Source organism: Staurois parvus, unplaced genomic scaffold, assembly GCF_062004578.1.
Source record: "Staurois parvus isolate SC_StPar_1 unplaced genomic scaffold, SC_StPar_1.0 ptg000960l, whole genome shotgun sequence".
Classification (NCBI taxonomy): Eukaryota; Metazoa; Chordata; class Amphibia; order Anura; family Ranidae; genus Staurois; species Staurois parvus.
In genome coordinates, this window is record NW_028318756.1 from 98,487 (window position 1) to 124,810 (window position 26,324).

Sequence of the window (26,324 nt, forward strand, 5' to 3'; positions counted from 1 at the left end):
GCTGGTAGTAGTGTGACATTTGGAGGGGTAGGCGTTGGAGGACGAGGAGATAGAGAAGGTGATCAGGTTGTGGTCAGAGAGAGGGAAGGGGGTGTTAGTGAGGTTGTGGGGAGCGCAGCGGTTGGAGAAGACAAGATCAAGGATATTACCGTCGGAGTGGGTGGTGGATTGTATGCACTGTGCAAGTGCAAAGGAGGAGGTTAAGTGGAGGAGATGGGATGTGGCCGGGTTGTCGAGGTTGACAGGGATGTTGAAATCCCCAAGGATGATAGTGGGTAGCTCAGAGGAGAGGAAGAAGGGTAGCCAGGAGGAGAAGTCATCCAGGAAGCGGGGTATGGATCCAGGAGGCGGGTATATCACATCAATCTTCAGGGGGGTTGGGGAGAATAGTCGGACGCAGTGGGCCTTGAAGGAGGAGAAGGATAGGGAGGTGGGGTTTGGGAGGACTCAGAAGGTGCTCTGCGGTGACAGGAGCAGACCAACCCCACCACCTTTACGACCGTTGGGCCTGGGTGAGTGGGTCCAGGTGAGACCTCCGTAGGAGAGTGCAGCAGGGGAGGTAGAGTCAGTGGGCTGGATCCAGGTTTCCGTGATCGCTAGGAGGTTGAGGGAGCGGGAAACAAAGAGGTCGTTGATGGCGGTAAGCTTGTTGCACACCGATCGGGCGTTCAGGAGTGCACATGAAAACGGGGGGGAGATTTTAGGGAGCAGGGGGACAGATACTAGGTTGCGGGGGTTGCGGTAGGACGTGGAGGCGGGAGGGTGTTGTGTGGGTGAGGGAGGTGGTGGAGGGCCAGGATTTGGGGAGATGTCCCCCGCGGCTAGGAGGAGGAGAAGGGTGAGAAAGGTGGCATGGGAGCGGGATGTGCAGGAGCGTGAGAAACTACTAGTGGAGGTGTTCGGGTCAGTGGGAGAGTGGAATAATAGGAGGAGGTGGTGGGTGCTGTAGAGGGGCGAAGGAAGCAGTGAGGACACAATATACAAATGTTTAGGAGGAGCAGAGGGATATAGTGAATGGATTTTGGGAATGGAGGAGAGGAAAATGAGAAGGAGGAGTAGAAGAGGCATTTTGGGGGGGTGATGAGAGCAGTAGTAGGGAGATGATAGCAATAAGGGGGAGATGTACAAGTTTTGGGGTGGAGCAGAGGGGTAAAGAAATGAGATTTGGGAACAGAGGATAGTAATATGAAGAGGAGAAGAGAGGTGTATTATATAAAGGTAAACGTAAACCGAGTGGGACTCAGGTATGTAAGAGATGTTTCCCAGGGTGTTTGCTTGCAGTCTGTCCAGCGTGCAGTAGAGTTTCTTGCTGTTGTTGTGTCTTCCTGCTGCTTAAGTTCTCCTGCTTTAGTTCAACTGCTGTGTTTAACTGCTTCACACTCTTTCGAAGCCACACTCCATCCGAAGCAGCACCCCCATCAGAGATCTCCCCCCATGAGCTGATCTAAATTTATAGGGAGATGCTCAAATGAGCATTCAACTCCACCCCAATTAGAAGCTGATAAGGAGCACATGAATAGTGGGGGATGTTTCTTAGGAACCAGGCCACAGTCATAAACTGGGTGCAACTGGAGGTGAGGACTGGTCAACATACACACAAACATAAATACACCATTTGTTCTGAATATAACAGCAGTGAATGCGATTTTGAGTTAGGAGTGGAGGTAGGAGAGATGCATTACCCAGAATGATAAATCTGATCCTTCCTATGACTAGTTTGCTCTGAGGCAGTGCTGTGAGGTCAATGTCGGCTCATCATGCAGGGATGGTCACTTTACATCGCCCAACGCCCGGGACATGTAGTTCTGGGGGCCGGGCAAGTATTGTTTTTAATCTTTATCCCTGCTGAGGGCAAGCCGCAGGGCTCTCCTTTCAGGTGCCAGCCTCTGCCACCCCGTGTGTGTGATCCTCTCCTGTACCTACTATGCTTCCCCGACTCTGCTTGCCCATCTGTGGGCCCGGTTCAGCAAGTGTCGGAGGGTAGAGGGGACAGAGGAGAGCGGACACGTTCACTCCCTTCTTGTCCTGACCCAGAAGTGACATTATGACTGATTTCCCGACCATCGAGGCCGGCAAAGAATGTAATGCGGTGCGATGTGCTCTACATTACATCCAATGGAGTACAGGGGAACATTGGGGGTCTTTTAGACCTTGGATATCTCAATAAAGAGAACCTGTTATCAAAAGTCATCTCATAGAGGACTTTGTCCCCTTAAGTAAAAATGTTTTTTTAATTGTAAACAATTAAAGTTACACCCAAGTATATAACTCCTCTCCTTAAAAAATGTTGAGGCTCCCCACCCCCACATATATGCGCACCCAAACATAAGAGCACACGCTGGAGGGCCTACACATGATAACATTGATTGTGATTAGAGATGAGCGAATTATTAAAAAATTTGGTTCGGCTGATTCGCCGAATTCGCCGAATAAATTCGGTTCGAAGCCGAATATATTCGCTGCAAATTTAACTTATAAAAAGGGTGTTTCTAGGCTTCAGAGAGCCTTTATATTAGTGCAGAACACTGTACCTTTAATTTAAATGCCCTTGGAGTCTGCTGGGGAAGAGAAATAATACTGTCAGTCAGTATGACATGCAGATGAGTGCCGTCGATCTTAGAATCACCGCACACTTCACTCATTTGGGCAGTCACGGGGCCAAAACCAGAGTGTGGAGCCACAGTGTGGCGGTGGAGGCAGCAGCAATGGGAGGCCATACAGCACCCTATGACAAAATGGAACCCACCAGCAGTGTGAGGAGACCTGAAAGTGGCACATGGCAGAGTGTGGCGATGGAGACAGCAGCAATGGGAGGCCGTACAGGGACCCATGACACACTCTGGACCTGGCAGCAGCATGAGGAGGCGGTACAGGGGCCCATGACAGATTACGGGCCTGGCAGCAGCATGAGGAGTCGGTACGGGGGCCCATGGCAGATTACGGACCTGGCAGCAGCATGAGGAGGCGGTACAGGGGCCCATGGCAGAGTGGCGGAGCGTAAGCAGCTAAAATTGAAGGCCATACAGAGGCCTATGTTAAAAAGTACCCCCAGCAGCAGCGTGGGGAGACGACTATCAAGAGTCCAATGGCAGAGTGGCGGAGCAGAAGCAGCTTCAATTGAAGGCCATACACAGGCCTAGGTTTAAAAGTCCCTCACAGTTAATTCCAATAACGAACTCTACTCCTCCGTGCAATCTACTTACGAGACCCTGGGCAGGTCTGGGTCCAATTTGTGGTAGAGACTGGTTTTGTTCAGCCATGCTTGAGCGAGTAATAACAGGTCTGTGCTGCCCTTTGGTGTCTGGCTTAATGCGCACAACACTGAACGTCCCAGCGTTTGTCAACGATTTGCCGTTAAGTGATGCAAACCCGCTGAACCACATTCATGAGGAGCCGGTACAAGGGGCCATGAATCAGTATGGACCTGGCAGCAGCGTGAGCAGACGACAGAGGCACATGGCGCAGGGTGGCGGTGGAGGCAGCATTATTCTGAAGCCATACACAGGCCTAGGTTAAAAAGCGGAAGCCGTCAGCAGCGTGAGCAGACGACAGAGGCACATGGCGCAGGGTGGCGGTGGAGGCAGCAGCAATGGGAGGCCATACAGCACCCTATCACAAAATGGAACCCACCAACAGTGTAAGGAGACCTGAAAGTGGCACATGGCAGAGTCTGGCGATGAAGTCAGCAGCAATGGGAGGCCGTACAGGGACCCATGACACACTCTGGACCTGGCAGCAGCAAGAGGAGGCGGTACAGGGGCCCATGGCAGAGTGGCGAAGCATAAGCAGCTTAAATTGAAGGCCATACAGAGGCCTATGTTAAATGATTCTGTGTCCCTGAGTAACGATTCTGTGTCCCTGAGTAACGATTCTGTGGCCCTAACTCTGTCCCTTAATACACACAGGTCTGTCTCTCTTGAATGACCGGAGGCTAATGGAGAATTCTGGCCGCGATTTATAGCTCCACCATTACACAGTGCTGGCTGGCTGCTGATTGGCTAATGCGATCACATGTCATGAATGCATTATGGGTCAGCGCGCCTTGTCTGCGCGCCTTCCCAGAGATCCCCGCCCCATCTTCTCTGTCCATTTTCTCCGTCGCCACACATGTCGCCGCCATTTTTGGGAAAATTAGATTCGTGCATCCGAAGTTTGCTAATCTTCGGATTCGTCGCGAATAGAATTTTTCCAAATCTTCGGAACGAATTCTACTTCGTCATGTTCGATTCGCTCATCTCTAATTGTGATACACGTTACATATCGCCGGTCACACCAGAATGAGAGGATAATTCTAGGAGCAGACCTCCTCCGTACTCTATACTGATGACCTAGAAGGGGCTATAAATGTGTCCCCTATAGATAATACCGGGGACTAAAGGTTGTCACCATTTCAGCACACACAACTTAAGGTTTGACATGTTGGATATCTATTTACTCGCTGCAACCTCGGCTTTTATATTTTTACACATAAATGGGTCATTTATTGCTTTTTTGATCCCTTTGGCATTTCCTAGACTTTGTGATATTTTGTGACATAAAAAATTAGACCTGCCACTATTTTCTCTAAAGTCTCTACTTTCAGAAAATCGATATTTTGGGGGTTTTGTGTCATCTTTAGGGCTAAAATGATTTTTTAAATGTGCAAAAAATGCAAAAACGGCTCTGGGAGTGAAAGGGAGAAAGGATAATCCGGACACTCCCCTTTCCTGAGGAGCAGCCAATCGGTTCTCATTACACTGCAAGGTTTCTCCCCCTCCCTGCTAGTCCCCGGGTGCAGTGATGGAGACAGGCGGGGGAGGGGAGAAGGAGATAAAGAGCACAATGTTACACATATTACACATTTAAGTTGCTATAAAACCCCTTTCATTTTTTTATGTTTACAAACGATTTTATTTTTCAAAGAGTGGACTGAAAATAACAGTACAGCGTCAAACAATGTGTACAGTATTAACAAGGCACACTTGAATCGTACAATTCAGAAAGGCACCATCATATAGAAAGGGTAAAAAAGAAGAGAAAGGAAAGGAGAATAGATCCTAAGTACATGAGAAATATAAAGGGAAAAGTAGACTGAATGATAGATGTGTGAACAGGACACGTCAATCAACCTTCACATGGAATGCCACTATTCATGTAGTAAATGTCTCTGAACCTTCCATGATTCCCATTTTCTATCAGACAAGTGCATCTTGTCCAGTAAGTTATAATAAATTCTCTCCATGATCATCACAGCATCTACTCTATGTAAAACAGAGGCCAATGGTACAGTGATAGATTCCCAATGTAGGGCGATAGCCCACAAAGTAGAAATACAAATAGTATGTATCAATGTCATCACATTATCAGGAACCCCCGGGATACGAGCTCCCAATAGGAAGACTGTATAGTCAGACGTACCGGAACACCCACCAGTGAAGTCACCAACTCAGATATCCTGCGCCACACCAAGGATAAAGTTGGGCAAGCCCACAACGTGTGTACCAAAGTACCGGTGAGGCCGCAGCCCCGGAAACATAACGGGGACGTTTGTGGGTACAAAACGTGTAGCCTTGACGGGGTATAATACCATCTGGTTAATACCTTGAGGGCCGTCTCATGGACAGAAAGAGATGGAGAGCTCTTACATATGTTATCCACCATGGAATCCCAATCCTCATCCGAAAAGGTGATACCACTATCCTCCTCCCAGTTTTGTCTATATAAAGGAGGTGTGGGAGAGAGACTGACCAGGAATTGGTGATACAGATCAGAGATAAGACCTTTGCCCCTGGGAGAGTCACGGCTGATATGTTCAAAGAACGAAATCGGAGATGAAGGTGTAAGGCCAAAATGTGAGTTAAAAAATGTCTAATCTGCCGATAACGATGATATTCATGAAGCGGAACATCAAAAAGTCCGCACATCATATCAAAGGGAATATAAGATCCTCCACTTTGACAGTCAGACAACCTAATAAAGGATCTATCGTACCACCAACGAAACGCCTGAGGAGAAGAAAATGCCGTACTAAAGTTAGGGTCACCAAAAAACGATACACCCGGGGAAACAGAAGAGACCAGATTTCATTGAAGTTTCCATCGAGACCAAAGTGTCAATGAATGGCCACAACAGAGTTATAAAAAGTTACCGATCGAGGGAGGATTTTGGACCATAAAATACTTGGTAAATAAAATGGGCGTATAGATTGAGATTCAAATCTAACCCACGGGATCTGTGAGTTAACAGTCACCCATTGTGATAATTGTGAAAAACACGCTGAAAGGTAATAGAGCCAAAAATTGGGAAGACCGAGGCCCCCCGTCCGTTGTGACCGGTACAAAACCGATGAGGTAAAACGTGGACGTTTATTACGCCAAATAAATTGTTAATCAGCCACTGAAAGCGATCCAGAAACATTTTGGAGACGGAGACTGGAAGTGATGTAAATAAAGTAGTTTAGGCAGAATATTCATTGTGACTGCCGTGACTCTACCCAGGAAGGAGATGGGGTACCCATGGCAAATCTTCAGTAGAGTAGAGAGGCGACACACACATGGGGGGTAATTAGCAGCAAACATATCTGAGTATCTGGGAGTGAGGTTGATACCTAAATAGGAAATCCGATCCGTGGCCCAACGAAATGGAAAAGAGCTACGGAGAGAGGCACTCAGGAATCAGGAACATTGATGGCATAACCACTGATTTAGTGACATGAACAGACCTGACACTACAGCAAAGTCGTTCAATACCGGCATAGATTAGGCAATGATACTAACGGGATGGTGAGGAAAAGCATTACATCATCAGCATACATACAGATTCTGAAAGGTGAAACCAATAAAGGGTAACCAAAGATGTCCGAATGTGATCTGATTGCAATCACCAAAGGTCCCAACACCAGTGCACACAATAGGGATGACAGAGGACAACCATGACGGGTACCTCTACCCAATGTAACAAAGTCAGAGTTACAGCCGGGAAGTCTGATCCTTGTTATGGGAGAGTCATAGCAGGCGAGTATACCAGATAAACACTCATCACTGACACCCATTCTCTGCACCCAGGAAAACAAGGCCAAAGGACACCATCGAAGGCCTTATTAGTGTCCAAACTCAGTAACAAAACTTCTCTGGAGTGCAAATTGGCTCCTGACTAATGTGTAATGTAAGGAGAATGTTGTCACTGATAAATCTGTCCGGGATAAAACCTGATTGGTCTGGAGACACCAAAGCCCCTTTCATTCTTTAACCCCCCCGGACATTCCTAAAAGAGCCTCAGATTTATATACATTTTATGTTACAAAGGAATGTTTCCTTCCTCCTGAGCAGCAATGTAAGGGGCTCTATGCTCCATACTCCTGACCCCGGCACTCCATCATTGTGTTGGCTGCATAGTGTAATGATTGCCCATTGGCTGCCTGTGTAGTGTCATCATTGCCCTTTGTAGGCCATGTATGGTCAGGATGGTCCTTGTCTTGTCTATTTATTGTCAGTGCTGTTTGTTTAGAGGACCATATTACTAGAATTTATCTCCACAATGAGGAGAATGTTCCGGCTCCGGAAGTGGGGGATGTTCTGCCCCTGAAGGGGTTAATCTGGGTTCCCACACTATATATGTGTGTATCATCATCTGCTGGAGATAAAAGACGTCACAGTGACTATGGAGGAAGAGGACGGACGTGACTATGGAGGAAGAGGACGGACGTGACTATGGAGGAAGAGGACAGACGTGACTATGGAGGAAGAGGACAGACGTGACTATGGAGGAAGAGGACGGACGTGACTGTGGAGGAAGAGGACGGACGTGACCGTGGAGGAAGAGGACGGACGTGACCGTGGAGGAAGAGGACGGACGTGACCGTGGAGGAAGAGGACGGACGTGACCGTGGAGGAAGAGGACGGACGTGACCGTGGAGGAAGAGGACGGCCGTGACCGTGGAGGAAGAGGACGGCCGTGACTGTGGAGGAAGAGGACGGACATGACGGGGGTTAAATAGGAAAAAAAATCTTATTACCTCCTCTGCTGTCACGTCCAGCAATGTCTCTGATATGCTTCCTGTCCATGCCTGACATCACTTCCTGTCTGTGCCTGACATCACTTCCTGTCTGCATTCCATAGAGACTTCCTGTGTGAGTATAGGTGAGATCAGCACCTTGTGGAGTTCAGAGGAACTGCAGCCCCGAGATCCATCCCATAATCCCCCTTCCTGTATAATATGTACCTTACAGGGATACTACGGGAGATGAAACATTACTGAATAAAGGAAGAAGAAATAAATGTAACTCTTATGTAACCAACTGTTCAACAAACATCTCTTATTACATATAGAAAAGTCTTACAAACACAGAACACAAAATACAAATGTATAGCTAATGAGAGCGATCCCGCCAAACCTGATCCTTCTGGGGGGGACAATGCAAAAATATATATCAATCCACTCATAATGACATCATCTTCTGGGAGTGTCTGCACATCCATCCATTTCATACACATTTCACTGTCTCAGCAGATCTCCTGCAGCCTATTAGCTCCCATTTCCCTCTCTATGTCTCAGCAGATCTCCTGCAGCCTATTAGCTCCCATTTCCCTCTCTATCTCTCAGTGGATCTCCTGCAGCTTATTAGCACCCATTTCCCTCTCTATGTCTCAGTGGATCTCCTGCAGCCTATTAGCACTCATTTCCCTCTCTATGTCTCAGTGGATCTCCTGCAGCCTATTAGCACCCATTTCCCTTTCTATGTCTCAGCGGATCTCCTGCAGCCTATTAGCTCCCATTTCCCTCTCTATGTCTCAGCGGATCTCCTGCAGCCTATTATCACCCATTTCCATCTCTATGTCACACATTACAACAAGCAGTCACAAAGGTAAATGTAAAATAAAAGCAGAGAGGGAGAGAAGGCTGATAAAGCAGCTCATCGATGAGAGGTACATAAGAACATACAATGTCAATACAAAACATGGCAATCAATCACAAACGATCGGAGCAGACAGATCGGTGTCATAGGTGTCCCGTGGGTCCTGAACTGCCTCCAGCGCAGGGACAGTAGCAGGGTGTAAAGCAGGTAGGTACTCCAACTTTCTCATTTCTGCTCTGACCTTCATCAGTGCCGGTAACATGGGGGACATAGAAGACAGCCAATGCATGGGAATGGTTCTCCTGGCTGCCCTCAGAATGTAGGTGGAAAGTTTCCTCGCACATTTAGAGAGACCCGAAAAGGTAGACCCAACAGAAAGTAAATGGGCTCAAAAGGGACAGGAGCCAGGAAAAGTAACCACAATGGGGTAAGGACCTCCTCCAAAAGGGCGCAATGGACCGGCAATCCCAAAAAATGTGGAAAAGAGTGTCAGTTTCCGTCCCACAACACCAGCAAACAGAAGAAACATTCAGGTTACTATCATGGAGAACCTCAGGGGTCCGATACCAAAACATGGGGGTCTTAGAAGGATTTTCTGTATACATTACACACACAGAAGATTTAGAAGAGGCCTCCCAAATCCTACTCCATTGATCCAACCCAATATCACATTGAAGGAAACGGGACCATTTACACATATAAAGGGGAGAATCAATAGAAAAAGGGCATCTACAAGCAATGTATACGTAGCGGAAATGATGTCCCGGTGGTGTGGGCCTTGGATGCAGATATGATCTAAAGGGGTAGGTTGTTCAAGAGTCAGAGAAGAGGCTTTGGAGGCAAAAATGTGTTGTATCTGTAGATAAAATACTGATGGGGTGGAATACGAGCAGCTTTTTGAATGTCGGAAGGATTTAAGGTTGTGAATTACGGGATTGACCAAATGTCACAATTGGAATAGATTAACCTCAGCCCAAGGAGGCACTCGACCAATGGCCAGACCATCTGGGAGACTTGGATTAAAAATAATGTTGATCAAGAGGGATCACTTAGAGCCTAGGATGAATCTAACCCTACACCTCCTCCATATAGACAACATAAACTGCATGGGTCCTAATATGAGAGGAGAGGTAGTGCGGGCTGTGACAAAATAAGTCCCCCTCATTCCCTCTTTACACCAAGTCATGGCCAGACATGCACGCCTCGGTTAGCTAGTCACTGTGGCCGTGTGGGTGGGATCTGTGACAGCCTCTGATGACTCCTCTGTCATCCAATAAAGCTGATGGACCTCTGATGTCTTCCTTGTCCTACGATGAAGCTGATGGACCTCTGATGTCTCCCTTGTCCTCTGATGAAGTAGATGGACCTCTGATGACTCCTCTGTCCTCCAAAAAAGCTGATGGAACTCTGATGTCTCCCTTGTCCTACGATGAAGCTGATGGACCTCTGATATCTCCCCTGTCCTCTGATGAAGCTGATAGACCTTTGATTTCTCCTCTGTCCTCTGATGAAGCTAATGGACCTCTGATGTCTCCCCTGTCTCCAATGAGGCTGATGGAACTCTGATGTCTCCCCTGTCTCCAATGAGGCTGATGGACCTCTGATGTCTCCCCTGTCTCCAATGAGGCTGATGGACCTCTGATGTCTGCCTATCCTCTGATGAAGCTGATGGACCTCTGATGTCTCCCTTGTTCTACAATGAAGCTGATGGACATTTTGATGTCTCCCCTGTTCTCAGATGAAGCTGATAGACCTCTAATGTCTCTCCTGTCATCTGATGAAGCTGATGGACCTCTGACGTCTCCCCATCCTCTGATATCCACCAGTCAATGTTCACTAAAGGAAGGGGAGATCCTGGAGCGAATGCTCACTCCAGGAGGGAGAAATCCAGGAGTGAACGTTCACCATGGGAAGTGGAAATTTAGGAGTAAATGTTCAATGAAAGAAGGGGAGATCAGGAGAGAATGCTCAGTAATCTCCCACCCCTCTAACTGGCATCACCCCCTGTGCCGATCCTAGGTGTGCCTGGAGGAGAGCAGAAGGATGACTCTCTGTGGTGTCAGACTTCTCCCTTCTAACCCCCGACACCACAAGCCCAATAGGCAAACACTGAACCCAACTGATGCTTCATAATTACTTTCCAAGGTAGAGCTATTCCCTCCCAAACCATGCAATATAGAGGCCTGAATACGCATGCGCGTGCCCGTATGGCACCAGTAACTTCAGTCTCTTGGTAACAGGATGAATGTTGGGGTCTTCAGCGAGACACTTTCATTGGTGCACTTACACTCCTATGGTAAAGTATCATTGTAATCCCGTGGCAGGATTTGTATATCAAAGCAAACACTGTGTCTGTATAGCAGGACCATCTACACAACCCAGTGCCTGGTGAGTATGGGAGAAGTGTCATGTCTCTGTGTGCCGTGTTCCTGTCATCTGCCAGGGGGCAAAATCCCTCTCACCAGATCCTGGGACTAAGGCCCAAACCATGGTCCTGGAAATGACCGGCTCCTGTGGTCACCTCACGATGAGCCCTTCACACTGTCGGTGTAGGCACTGTACTGTAGGCCACATCTCTCAGGTTGGATGTTCCCTGACTGATGCAGATACCTAAACATGCTGTGAACTGACCCTGAGCACTTCTCTGCCAGGTCCAGACTGTCTCCTGCCACATGCAGACTGCCTCCCCTCAGGAAAAACAAGATGGAGTCCTTCACTCTGCTCTCACTAAGCATGCTGGTCTCTGTAGTTCCATCCCTCATATCAGCCTATCAGGCCATTTCTGTTCAGGACTGCATATTCCACAATGCTTTGCAGCTGCACCTCCTGCTTGAGAAAGTCCCTGTCATTGGCTCCTTTAATACCTCTTCTGATTGGCTCTCTCTGTATTACAGTCTGAGAGGAGAAGGGAGGGGCTGAAATCCCTGACTGCCTTGTGTGTATCCAGTGCAAGTGTCAGATTTCACAGGAGATGCCAGTCAGCAGGTTACAGCAGTCACAGATAGGAGTCATTTCCTCCCTACACAAGGATCTACAGTCCATACACACCCAGCACAAGGCCGGGGCCACACTACCAGACGCTTCTCGGGGCTGCAGTTCCTCTGAGCTCCACAAGGTGGGGATCTCACTTCTACCCAGACAGGAAGTCTCTATGAAAGACAGACAGGAAGTGATGTCAGGTACAGACAGGAAGTGATGTCAGGTATAGACAGGAAGTTTCGGGTGAGAGCTGAGTTGGGAGGAAGCAGAGAGGAGACGTTGCTGGAAGTGGCAGCAGAGGAGGTAATAAGATGTTATTTCCTATTTACACCCAGTAACCCCCCATCATGTCCATCCTCTTCCTCCATATTCACATCCGTCCTCTTCCTCCACAGTCACGACCGTCCTCTTCCTCCATAGTCACGTCCGTCCTCTTCCTCCATAGACACGTCCGTCCTCTTCCTCCATAGCCACGTCCGTCCTCTTCCTCCATAGTCATGTCCGTCCTCTTCCTCCATAGTCACGTCTGTCCTCTTCCTCCATAGTCACGTCCGTCCTCTTCCTCCATAGTCATGTCCGTCCTCTTCCTCCATAGTCATGTCCATCCTCTTCCTCCATAGTCACTGTGACATCTTTTATCTCCAGCAGATGATGATACACACATATATAGTGTGGAAACCCAGATTAACCCCTTCAGGGGCAGAACATCCCCCACTTCCGGGGCCGGAACATTCTCCTCATTGTGGAGAGGTGTCACCTTCTCACCTCATCAGTCTATACCAATGGATTATACCACTTTTATAAGTGGCAGGGGATGGAGAATCCTATGACATCACACTGACCTCACAGCTCCTCCTCCCAATGTCCCTCCATCCAGAATCAGAGAATCCTATGACATCACACTGACCTCACAGCTCCTCCTCCCAATGTTCCTCCATCCAGAGTCAGAGAATCCTATGACATCACACTGACCTCACAGCTCCTCCTCCCAATGTCCCTTCATCCAGAATCAGAGAATACTATGACATCACACTGACCTCACAGCTCCTCCCCCAAATGTCCCTCCATCCAGAGTCAGAGAGTCCTATGACATCACCCTGATCTCACAGCACCTCCTCCCAATGTCCCTCCATCCAGAGTCAGAGAATCCTATGACATCACCCTGACCTCACAGCTCCTCCTCCCAATGTCCCTCCATCCAGAGTCAGAGAACCCTATGACATCACACTGACCTCACAGCTCCTCCCCCCAATGTCCCTCCATCCAGAGTCAGAGAATCCTATGACATCACACTGACCTCACAGCTCCTCCTCCCAATGTCCCTCCATCCAGAGTCAGAGAATCCTATGACATCACACTGACCTCACAGCTCCTCCTCCCAATGTCCCTCCATCCAGAGTCAGAGAATCCTATGACATCGCGCCGACCTCACTGCTCCTCCTCCCAATGTCCCTCCATCCAGAGTCAGAGAATCCTATGACATTGCGCCGACCTCACAGCTCCTCCTCCCAATGTCCCTCCATCCAGAGTCAGAGAATCCTATGACATTGCGCCGACCTCACAGCTCCTCCTCCCAATGTCCCTCCATCCAGAGTCAGAGAATCCTATGACATCACGCCGACCTCACAGCTCCTCCCCCCAATGTCCCTCCATCTGGCTTTTTTCTGATGCTCTTAGGATGTGGGGTCCCTTGGTATCCTCACATGTAAAGTGGGACTGTTGGTCCTGCGTTGTATGTAATGACATCAGAATGCTGCAACAAGCCTATACCCTGCGTAGTGTGGGGGTCCTGTGGGGGGGAATTATACCTCAGCCTGAAGTGGGGCTTTAATAAAATGGAGACCTGAATGGAGAGGTGAGGAGGATTCTGGGAATATCATTTGATGTGACTATTTGTGTTCAGATGTAGAGTTTTCCTCCTGTGAAGTCTGGAGATCATATGACATCACATTGCCTCCACCTCCCTCCCTGATAGAAGAGAGAAAGAAGAAGAAGATTCTAGAAGTCACCAGAGAGATCACTGAGCTGCTGACAGGAGAGGTGAGCGGTGCCGGGAATTCTGGGACATTCTCCAGTAACAGACAAGGGATGTGTCTGGATGGTGACTGTATCATTGTGTGTGTCAGGTTCCTATAAGGTGTCAGGGTGTCACTGTCTATTTCTCCATGGAGGAGTGGGAGTATTTAGAAGGACACAAGGATCTCTACAAGGACGTCATGATGGACAATCAGCCGCCCCTCACATCACCGGGTAAGAGGAGACTTTATTGTAAAGGAGAGAGCAGTACGGAGGATCCACCTAGATCCCCCATCATCTGATAAACACATAGAAACAATGGATTCAGTCAGTGTGTGTGTTTCCTACAGATGGATCCAGTCATGGGAACCCACCAGAGAGATGTCCCCGTCCTCTGTATTCCCGGGATTCCACACAGGAAGGTCACACCATCCCTCACCATCATCAGGTAGATGAGGAACAATCACTGATAGTATCATTAGGATCTGTACATTATCTGCATTGTTACCATTGATGTCATTTTTTTATATATTCAGAGTGGAAACCTGAGAGATCCTAAAGTTGAAGTTAAAGAAGAGATAAAAGAGGAGGAGGATGAGGATGGGGGGATGGAGGAGTCAGAGCTTCTAAAAGAACACAAAGATCTGTACCAGAACACCATGGTGGAGTCATCCAGCTACAGGAACCCACCAGAGAGATGTCCCCATCCTCTGTATTCCTGGGATTCCACACAGGAAGGTCACACCATCCCTCACCATCATCAGGTAGATGATGACAATTATTGGTAGTTGTGATTTATACACAGCATGTTTGTTACAATGAATGTTTTATTATATCTTTCAGAGTGGAATCCTCGGGGATGATAATATTGATGTTAAAGAAGAGTATAAAGAGGAGGATGAGGAGTATGGAGTGATGGAGGAGTTTTCAGAAGGACACAAGGATATGATGGAGCCACCTAATACCAGGAACCCACCAGAGAGATGTCCCCGTCCTCTGTATTCCCGGGATTCCACACAGGAAGGTCACACCATCCCTCACTATTGCAAGGTTGGTGGGATGGAACATCTAGAACATGGACTTGTAAAGATGATGTGTGGATTTTTTATGTGACCTTACATTTTACAGATGATATTTTCTCTCATTTCCTTGATTTAGAGTGGAGATCCAATCGATATAGAATTTGAGGTGAAAGCAGAAGAAGAAGAGGCGTATGTGAGGGATGATCAGCAGTCTATGGAGGAGGATGGAATAACGGGGACATTTATAGAGGAGGACACTCCTACAGAGATCAGCACAGGTGGGTCATGAACACTAAATCCATTGCTCCACCCATACTGCTCACTGATTGGTCCAGAGTAGGGCGGGGACTGGGTGATATCAGCCTGTAATCCCCTGGTCACTTTCCTGAGCTGTGTTCCCCGTCCTGTATTCCTGGATTTCTCTCGGATAATCTCCCTTCTCTGTGCTGCAGACACAATTTATGTCTCTAGACTGGATTTATGGAGGTTCTGGGGATCAGCTGGCAGCAAAATGTTCATTTTTACTATAGACGTTACTAGACCTAGGCACCTGGGGTGTGTGATTTTGATCTTATTCCTCATGGTGGTGACATAGCAATTCTCCCAGTATTTGTCACCTGTGCCGGGTGGAGGGATATGTCTGTAGTGTCTCAGACCCAAGTCACTGAGTGCAGTCTCAGGAGATGGGAGGCAGCGGTGTGGGATCTCTGCAACTTGTCTACAGGAAACATTTAAGCTTCCACTGATTACTGAATACCAATATTATGAGTCCTGACCCTTACACTATATACTCTGTGTTGTACATTACATACTCCTGACCCCTGCACTATATACTGTATGTTGTACATTACATACTCCTGACCCCTGCACTATATACTCTATGTTGTACATTACATACTCCTGACCCCTGCACTATATACTGTATGTTGTACATTACATACTCCTGACCCCTGCACTATATACTCTATGTTGTACATTACATACTCCTGACCCCTGCACTATATACTCTATGTTGTACATTACATACTCCTGACCCTTACACTATATACTATATGTTGTACATTACATACTCCTGACCCCTGCACTATATACTCTATGTTGTACATTACATACTCCTGACCCCTGCACTATATACTCTCTGTTGTACATTACATACTCCTGACCCCTGCACTATATACTCTCTGTTGTACATTACATACTCCTGACTTCTGCTCTCCCCCTCCCCCCACTGCTATATATACACATAATATGGATTCTCTTTTGTTACACCCATTTCCTACCAGCTGGACATTTTATATCGGATGATGTGATTGGAGCACAGACTTTTACATGGTGATAATAATGTGATAACATCCTCCAACTTTGGACCCTTAAACAGAAAGTAATAATGAGGGAGGAGTCAATACCCCAATGATGGTGGTCTTTAGGATCAGTCCAGTCTTCATCTTGGTTGTTCTCCCCCCATCCTCACTCTCTGACCTCTGGTGGGGCTCAGCCCCGCTGTTCTTCATGACTAAATCATGGACTAAATAAGGAAGTGCAGTACTTCTTGTGTTGGGAAGGTGGCGATGAGTGATAGAGGGGGTGGGGACCCTCGTCCTATAATCCCCTCATCACTGTCCCTCCTATAAAAGACAGTTCTGATTGTTTCCTCACTCTGTGACTAAGGTCCATGAATAAAGAAATGACCTGGTAGGAGATCAGAGGAGCCATTTCCTAGTTCCCTTGAGGGTGGAATTGTAAGCTCCTCAGAGACCAAGCTGCCTGATGTGGGCGGAGTCCTGATTTGGGGGAACCAATCAGCTCCTGTCTAGTAATCCTCTTTGTCTTTGTATTTTAGTCCATGGCCGGGAGATGAGGAAAACCTCAGAGGATTGTCTCACTTTGTCTCCAGACTGGAAAGTAGAAGATGAGGACATCACACAGTATAGTCCAGGAGAAAATCCGGCTCCCTCCAATGTCCATCCGGCACCACCCAGTGTAGATGGACCATCGGATTCCTCGTATCCTGAGGAACCTGACACTGTGCGGGACCGGGCCGGTCTTCCAACAGGGAAGAGCTTCTCCTGTACTGAGTGTGGGAAGGGTTTCCAGTATAAATTCTATCTTAATAGGCATCAAAGATCTCACACGGGAGAAAAGCCGTATTCCTGTCCTGAGTGCGGGAAATGTTACCATTGTAAATCCAAACTGAATGTGCATAAAAGATCTCACACGGGGGAGATGCCATATTCCTGTTCTGAGTGCGGGAAATGCTTTTCAGTCAAGTCCACTCTTTACATACATCAAAGATCTCACACAGGGGAGAAGTCATATTCATGTCCTGAGTGCGGGAAATGTTTTTCACAGAAGTTCGATCTTTACATACATCAGAGATGTCACACAGGGGAGAAGCCGTATTCATGTCCTGAGTGTGGGAAATGTTTTTCACAGAAGTCCAGTCTTCACAAACATCAGAGATGTCACACAGGGGAGAAGCCGTATTCCTGTCTTGAGTGTGGGAAATGTTTTTCACTGAAGTCCAATTTTTACAGACATCAGAGAACTCACACGGGGGAGAAGCCGTATTCCTGTCCTGAGTGCGGAAAATGTTTTTCACAGAAGTCCCATATTTCCAGCCATCAGAGATGTCACACGGGGGAGAAGCCTTATTCTTGTCCTGAGTGCAAGAACTGTTTTTCAGACAAGTCCAGTCTTCATAAACATCAGAGATATCACACGGGGGAGAAGCCTTTTTCCTGTCCTGAGTGTGGGAAATGTTTTGTAGAAAAATCAAAGCTTGAAACACATCAGCGATCTCACACGGGGGAGAGGCCATATTCTTGTCCTGAGTGTGGGAAATGTTTTTCACAGAAGTCCATTCTTTACACACATCAAAGATCTCACATGGGGGAGAAGCCGTATTCCTGTCCTGAGTGTGGGAAATGTTTTTCAGACAAGTCAAACCTTTCCAGACATCAGCGATCTCACACGGGGGAGAGGCCATATTCTTGTCCTGAGTGTGGGAAATGTTTTTCACAGAAGGCCCATCTTTACAAACATCAGAGATCTCACATGGAGGAGAAGCTGTATTCCTGTGCCGAATGTGGGAAATGTTTTTCAGACAAGTCCAGTCATTCCAGACATCAGAGATCTCACACAGTGAAGAAGCCACTTTCCTGTACTGAGTGATGGAATTATTCCTCACTGAAGTCCTGTCTTCCTGTACATCAGGGGTCCCACACAACGCTGGAGGTGTATTAGTGCCTTGAGTGCGGGAAATGTCTTCTAGATGAATGTTGCTGGACATCCCAGCTCTCATGTGGGGAAGAAGCACCCCCTGATATACACCTCAGATATACTCCATGGCTGATCTTCATCATGGAAGAAACAGTTCATAAGGAGACCAGAGGTCCCCAAAGACATGGATGAAGTGTGGGACTGGGTTGGCCATTGATAGCAGGAGAGGAATAAAAATGGAGTCCTGCCCTGTGATTGGCTGAGTACATTTTGTGGTGGGAGATTTCACAAACACTTATAGATCTATTAAATAAAAGTTTAATAAATATGATCGGCATTCACCCGGCTGTGATATATTTTGGCCACATTTTATTTCATGTGATCATTGGCTCCAAATAGGGACCATCATTTCATATTCTGCGACTTTTACTGATGGAGGTATTTCAGGAAAATACTGCATTATGACCACTAGATGGAGCTGACAAAGGAAATCACTGTGTTAAATCACATAGGTCCAGAATTTGTAATGTCTGGATGGACACTTGTCTCTTCCGTCCAATGAATGTTCTATAAGTGGAGCCCTTAGTTCCCTTCATCAGGCATGGATTCATCTCCATCACTGAGGTCATCCTCATCACTTGTGAGTACAGAACACACTGAAGGATAGAAGGTCATCCAAGCAGCAATAATAAACCAACCATTCATTTACAGCTGAAAATGTGCATTCCGCCATTAGATGGCACAACGTTTTATAGGAATTAGTGTCATCTAGTGAACAAATGTAATATTTTACCCAAAAACAGGAAACAAAGGAGGTTGTGCTGAGTAACTAGATACCCAACACGCCCAGCCCTACAATGGTGTGATGATGAAACCATGACAAACTTTGTCCTCAGAAATGGTCCCTAGGGGGCGCTATAAAAGCCTTTCCAGGTCCTCAGTGTAGAGGTGACCCTGAATCATGGATGGAGAAGGATTGCTCTCACTCCGGCATGCATGGCGTGATGTAATGTGTGGTACAATCCATGATCTTGTATGTAGGCACAGGTGGAATATTGGTTAGTATGTATGTGGGAACTCAATGATTAGGGGGCGGGGTTTTAGGTGTTTGGTGCACCTTTCATTTTTTCACTGTAATGCCAAAATATAAGGAACCAATAGCCCCCATATGATCGCATTTTGTGGTGACGGGTTCTCTTTAATGAGACATCAAGACCCTGATTTACTATTGTGCCTAGGCACATTTCCGTGTGCTAACATCTACCTTTTAATAGCGATCGTCTACTTTTAGACTGCAAAGACATTTACTAAAGAGAAGCATCAACGAGTAGACGCCAAATCAAATTTACTAACCAGCAATCAGACCCAAAAAGCAGACTTGCTAAGAAGCACGTCTAACACCATGAAAAATCACTGCAGAGACGTTCACATTGAAATTTGCTTTCCCAAATATCAGGACTTCACTTTAAACAATATCTAACATTTCCAAAAAATTTTAAAATGTATAAAAAATAGTTTTTCAAAGAAAGTCGTGACAGTGAAGAACTAGACGCTTTTCCAACATCTATGGCTGATATAAATGCACATGTGCAGAATACATTTTAGACGTCCTCTGTGGGCGCTTTCTTTTTAGACCCTGTTCAATAGTAAATCTCAGTGTGGAGTCCTCTGACAGCCGGCACTCGGTCGCGTCTCCTGTGTGTGGAGTCCTCTGACAGCCGGCACTCGGTCACGTCTCCTGTGTGTGGAGTCCTCTGACAGCCGGCACTCGGTCACGTCTCCTGTGTGTGGAGTCCTCTGACAGCTGGCACTCGGTCGCGTCTCCTGTGTGTGGATTCCTCTGACAGCCGGCACTCGGTCACGTCTCCTGTGTGTGGAGTCCTCTGACAGCCGGCACTTGGTGGCGTCTCCTATGTGTGGAGTCCTCTGACAGCCGGTACTCGGTCACGTCTCCTGTGTGTGGAGTCCTCTGACAGCCGGCACTCGGTCGCGTCTCCTGTGTGTGGAGTCCTCTGACAGCCGGCACTCGGTGGCGTCTCCTGTGTGTGGATTCCTCTGACAGCCGACACTCGGTCGCGTCTCCTGTGTGTGGAGTCCTCTGACAGCCGGCACTCGGTCACGTCTCCTGTGTGTGGAGTCCTCTGACAGCCGGCACTCGGTCACGTCTCCTGTGTGTGGAGTCCTCTGACAGCCGGCACTCGGTGGCGTCTCCTGTGTATGGAGTCCTCTGACAGCCGGCACTCGGTGGCGTCTCCTGTGTGTGGAGTCCTCTGACAGCCGGCACTCGGTCGCGTCTCCTGTGTGTGGAGTCCTCTGACAGCCGGCACTCGGTCACGTCTCCTGTGTGTGGATTCCTCTGACAGCCGGCACTCGGTGGCGTCTCCTGTGTGTGGTGTCCTCTGACAGCCGGCACTCAGTCACGTCTCCTGTGTGTGGAGTCCTCTGACAACCGGCACTCGGTCACGTCTCCTGTGTGTGGAGTCCTCTGACAGCCGGCACTCGGTCACGTCTCCTGTGTGTGGAGTCCTCTGACAGCCGGCACTCGGTCACGTCTCCTGTGTGTGGAGTCCTCTGACAGCCGGCACTCAGTCACGTCTCCTGTGTGTGGAGTCCTCTGACAACCGGCACTCGGTCACGTCTCCTGTGTGTGACAAACAGCACTCGGCATATCTTCATGTATTCTAATTAGATTTCCTTAGTTCTAGTGATTCTATTTTTGTTTCTTATCCTTTATAATTATTTCTGTAATTGTTTTACTTATTTAGAAGGTCTAGATAATTTTTATTTTGACAGCTGAATCTAAAAATAAACGTCTGCAAAAAAAAAAGAAAAACAGCATAGGGTCCCCCCTCCCATCCATACCAAGCCCTTCGGGTCTGTATGAATATTAAGGGGTAAAAAAAAAATGGTGTGGGGTCCCCCCAAAATCCATACCAGGCCCTTATCCGAGCATGCAGCCCGGCAGGTCGGGAAAGGGGGGATGAGCGAGTGCCCCACCCTCCTGAACCATACCAGGCCACATGCCCTCAACATGGGGGGGTGCTTTGGGGCAGGGGGGCTCCCCCCCAGAGCACTTGTCCCCATGTTGATGGGGACAAGGGCCTCTTCCCCACAACCCTGGCCGGTAGTTGTGGGGGTCTGCGGGTGGGGGGCTTATTAGAATCTGGAAGCCCCCAGATCCCGGCATCCCCCTACGTGAATGAGTATGCACTACATGGTCCCGCTACTAATTCACAAAAAAAAAGTGTAGTGTAAAAAACCACAGTACAGGGTCTTTGACAAGTCCTTTAACCACAAGCCTACAGGGCACGTATACCCCCTTCCTGTCCAGGCCAATTTTTCAGCTTTCAGCACTGTCACACTTTGACAATTGCGCGGTCATGCAACACTGTACCCATATGAAATTTTTATCTTTTTTTTTGTGACAGAGCTTTATTTTGGTGGTATTTAATCACCTCGGGTTTTTTATTTTTCTTAAACCAAAAAACACTGAAAATTTGGGGAAAAAAAAGTTTTTTCTTTGTTTTTGTTATAGAATTTTGTAAATAAGTGAATTTTCTCCTTCACTGATGTGAACTAATGAGACTGCACTGATGGGCACTGATAGGCTGCACTGATGGACACTGATAGGTGGCACTGATGGACACTGATGAGGAGGCACTGGTAGGTGGCACTGATGGGCATTGACAGGCATCACTGATGGGTACTGAAAAGTAGCACTGATATATGGCACTGTTAGGCGGCACTGACTGGCACTGTTAGGCGGCACTGATAGGCGCATAAAAAGTAGTGTATTCATTACTTTAGAAATTGTTGCGGCTCCAGCCAAGTTTGAACCACACCAATATGAACGCTCTAATAGCGGTCACATTGAGTGTGACTTGGCGTGTGATTTGCATGACAAATCGACTTGCAAATCGTATGCCAAGTTGCACCCTATTGTCTACTATTAGAGCAGTCACATGGATGCGTTTCCGACACTGATTTCTATAGTAGTACATGTACTACTTTTGTGACGATTTGCATAGATATCTGTGTCAGATGTCTTGCAAATCGCAAGGAAATCGGCATCTTCACCGTACGTCGCACAATTTCTAAATTGGCTTTGATGTGACCGCGGTGTAAGGTCTTTATCAGTATTGCATGCGAGATGTGGTCATGTGACTGCCTTAACTCATGCGATAATCTGCAGTGAATTTTGCCCATAGGGCCAAGAAATATTGCCAATAGGATTCCCTTTCACATCCCTGTTCAATGTTCTGTTGTATGCTGCACAGGTACACGTCACTGTGGCTTTCTTTCTGACTCTGATTTGTGGGGCCTGTATACCAAGGGTTACCGCAGGTGGGAAGAGGATTCATCAGGTGAAAACACTTTCTCTGACCCAATGAATGACAGTGGTGGGTGTGGCCTATGTTATATAAAAAGATGCAGTAGTGGCAAAATTTTGACTTGTACAGGCCACGTTATTTTCTGCAAGTCCTTGTCTGTGGTGGTTTGGGGAGGAAGAGATATTGCGGTGAATTGCCCCAGGCCACACTCATGCTGTGTTTTGATGTGGGCTGTAAATGTTTTGCATTTTTTTCCTTCTAAGGTGTGTTTGTGTGTTATTGTACAATGATTGTGTTTATTATCTTTGCATTGTAATCCTAACACATGTCAACTACTCTGCTCTTCCAAATCTACACTTGGCTATAGTTTGCATTATTTAGACTGAAATGCAGTTTACAGACAAACATGGTGAGAAATGTATGTGTGGGGGATTTGGGGAGGTGGGAGGTGTTTTATTTTGGCACGTATGTGTTTTTATATTGATATTTTGATCTTCAGCCTGTTTTAGGGATAGATAAGCCTTCTACGTGATTCATATTAACCATTTGTTTCCTGCTGTAACCTGTGAAAGCACAGTTCATTAGAAGTATAATCTTTTAGATTGTAAGCTCTTATGAGCAGGACCGTTCTATTTTAGCAACATCAATCCTGCTTTTTTTTGTCCCACCAAGAAATTGAATGTTCCTGCTTGTTGTTGCTGTCCAAATAAATGTGGAATATGTATTTGATCAATAAACATTTGGACTATGTTTATTTTTGGGGGAGTTTTTTCATATTCAAGTTCAATGTACTAGCACCCCTAACACTTATATTTTGTGAGTGATATAATATGTCCAAATCTAGCTTGTTAGAGTGCACATATGCAAGTATGTCCAAACTAACCAACCAAAAGCCCCCTATTGCAACACAAGACCATGTTATGTACCAATGAATAGGTCGTGTTCAATGTGCAGCTAGCTATTCTTTTTCTACAATCCTCTTAACAGTAATAAATTGGGTCCCCAATTTATGTTGACTTTGGGCCTTTACCAGCAAATATATATTCGCCAATGTCATATACACAGTATAGCTGCAAGCATACATTCACCAATGTCATATACACAGTATAGCTGCAAGCATACATTCACCAATGTCATATACACAGTATAGCTGCAAGCATACAGTCACCAATGTCCTATACACAGTAGAGCTGCAAATACAACATTCTCCAATGTCATATACACAGTAGAGCTGCAAATATACATTTGCGAATGTCATATACACAATGGAGCCGCATGGAAAATTGCTATGGTGCATAAATAAACGCCAAGACGGCTGTTGGAGGAGGCACTAGAGCAGCTGTCATACCGGAAATACGTCATGACGTTGGCAGAAGGATGTTTGCACACGCCCGGAAGTGGTAGTGGGGAGTGTTAGTGGATGGGAGTGTAGTTAGGAGAGTTTAGTGGTAATTTGCAAGTCTATTTTTTAGCTTTGTGAATTGTTCTTTTGTGGAATTCCAGACCACATCTGGACATGGCGAGATCGCTGTTCTCCACCGAGGAGCTGATCCTCATTTGCTGGGGAAACATTACTAATAATTGTTGTATTTTCAGTTGAAAACATGTCCAATTCCTAGACACATTGAGGTACATAGCAGAGGTTCAAGGTAATCCATAGAAGAGGTTGTGACGGTCGTGGCGTCAGACCCCCAGCCTTTCTCCCCAGCTCATGACCAAAGGACTAGCCAATCTAAAACCGCACTGTTACGTGCAAAACAATGCCATGCTCAGCTGCATCCTGCACAAAGATTTCCAGCCAATGGACCACAATCTATGTACTGAAGCCTCAGAGTGATTGTTACTGGGTCAAGTTAATTACACAATTAACCCTTCACACTGCCACCACCACCTTTTGTACAGAGTAGGAAGAAAATCACCAATATTAGCAATAACACTGTGATGTTGGAATAAGCGTCTGTATACACACTGTCACCGCAGGAAAATGTATGCAGAAGTTTAAAACACACAGTAGCACTCTTCAGAGACAGGGATTCTTAGTTTGCATTAAAGAGCTTTAGAAACAGTTCAACACTTTTCAGAAAATTGGATTTATTAATAAAAAGGTCAAAATGGTGCAATAAAAATATTTACATAAAATGATGTAGCCAGTATATATATATAAATACAGAGAGCAATACCACAACAGAGAGATAACAGAAAGAAGTTTAGGGAGGTAGAATACTTGCCGTCAGCCTTGGTTTAAGCAGATCAAGTGTCAGAACAAAAGGGTACCGTTCTACTATGTTGGTTCCTGATGTTAAAAAGGGAGAATTCTTCATCTTACTTCTCTCAGGTCTGACAGCCTATTTTCTAGTCCCCCAGCAGGGGGTGTCTCTGAAGCCAAGGGCCAATGGCCTCATTTGGGGAGGGGGGTCTAGGCGGAGACCCAAGTTAGACCCAAAATCCCTCCCAAGTTATACCATGGTCAATAACCTTCTCTAGGTACATATAGCAACCTAGACACTAGTAGATTAATATGCAGAATGATATCCTGAACGTCCAGACATCAAATATGCCATATCTTACTATTTCAGCTAGAACTATATGGCTTTCTGCTCTCCTGTAGACTTTAACTAGGAATGTGAGGTATCAGGTGACTTGTATTAAAGTGACCTCTCTGAATATATGCTTGGTTTCATTGTAAGTATTTCCTATCTTAAGATATGAAATTGTAGGGAAACGTGCTTTTAAATAGGATGTACTGTTATCTCGGAATGTCTTTCATGTCCAGTGAAGGACTGGTTTATAGCTTTCCGATCACCTCCAAATAAGGGTCTCAAAGACATACTGGGCCCAGGCTAATTGGGGTTAATAACCATGAAGTTATCCAGCTGGGCTTGATGCTTTGTGAGCTCAGCATACACACAGACCACATTCCTGAGGGAGGGGGATTGGAGGGAGAGAGAATGATACAAGATGGAGGATCTTTAGCAAGATGGATGACCACGTCTATCTCTGTATGTACAATTGCAACAGAAGTTATTGTTCTTCCTAACTATACAGGTGGCACAGACACAAGCATACACCCAGGGCCACTGTTAGATATCACGGGACCCCGTACAGCATACCTGACAGCCCCCCACCACCATAGAAAATATCCAAATTATATTTATGGTAAAAATACACTAAAAACATTATTAATGGACACAATCCCAACCATATTCCTGTAAAATCTAAATGATAAAACTGTACTGAGTTCATAAATAAAGCTGTGTGTGTAATGGAGGTCTTGGGGCTCATTCACGTGGGTGCTGTGGCCTGTAGAGTGGGAATCAGTGGTTGGTTGTTGTGGCTGTCGCCGTTTGCAGGTAACCTATGTTACACTATGGAAATACTGCAGGTCATAATTTGACAGGCATATGAGTGCAGGTGTACAGCCCTGAACACAGACAGTGAGCATTCAGGGAGACTTTCCCACGCCTTCACACCTGTCAGATGACAACCTGTGTTCATACAGCTGCTGTGTCCTCATAGTGTAACAGGTGGCTCCAGCCACATGAACAACCCCCTCATTCATGCTGTACAGGCCAGAGGACCTGTGTGAATTGGGCATTTTTTACTTTTTTTTTCCTCAGCTCATTAATTTCAATGGGCTGCCTAATGTGTGGGAACATGCAGAAATACTGCAGGCATATTATTGTAAAAGTGTGTCGCACCTAACAGCACAGTAGTGTTGTGCCATGTGTTTTTGTGGCTGTGAATGAGTCTGTTTTTAATAGACGTGTTTATGTGCAATTACATTTTCATCATGGCACCTGTGCACATCTGCAGAGGGCATTGCATTTCTTTGCTGTGCTGGAAAATGTGTGCTCTTGCATGCGTTTCTGCACCACCAATGGTGTGAACAAGTTCTAAGGGCCGGTTCACACTATAGAAACAGT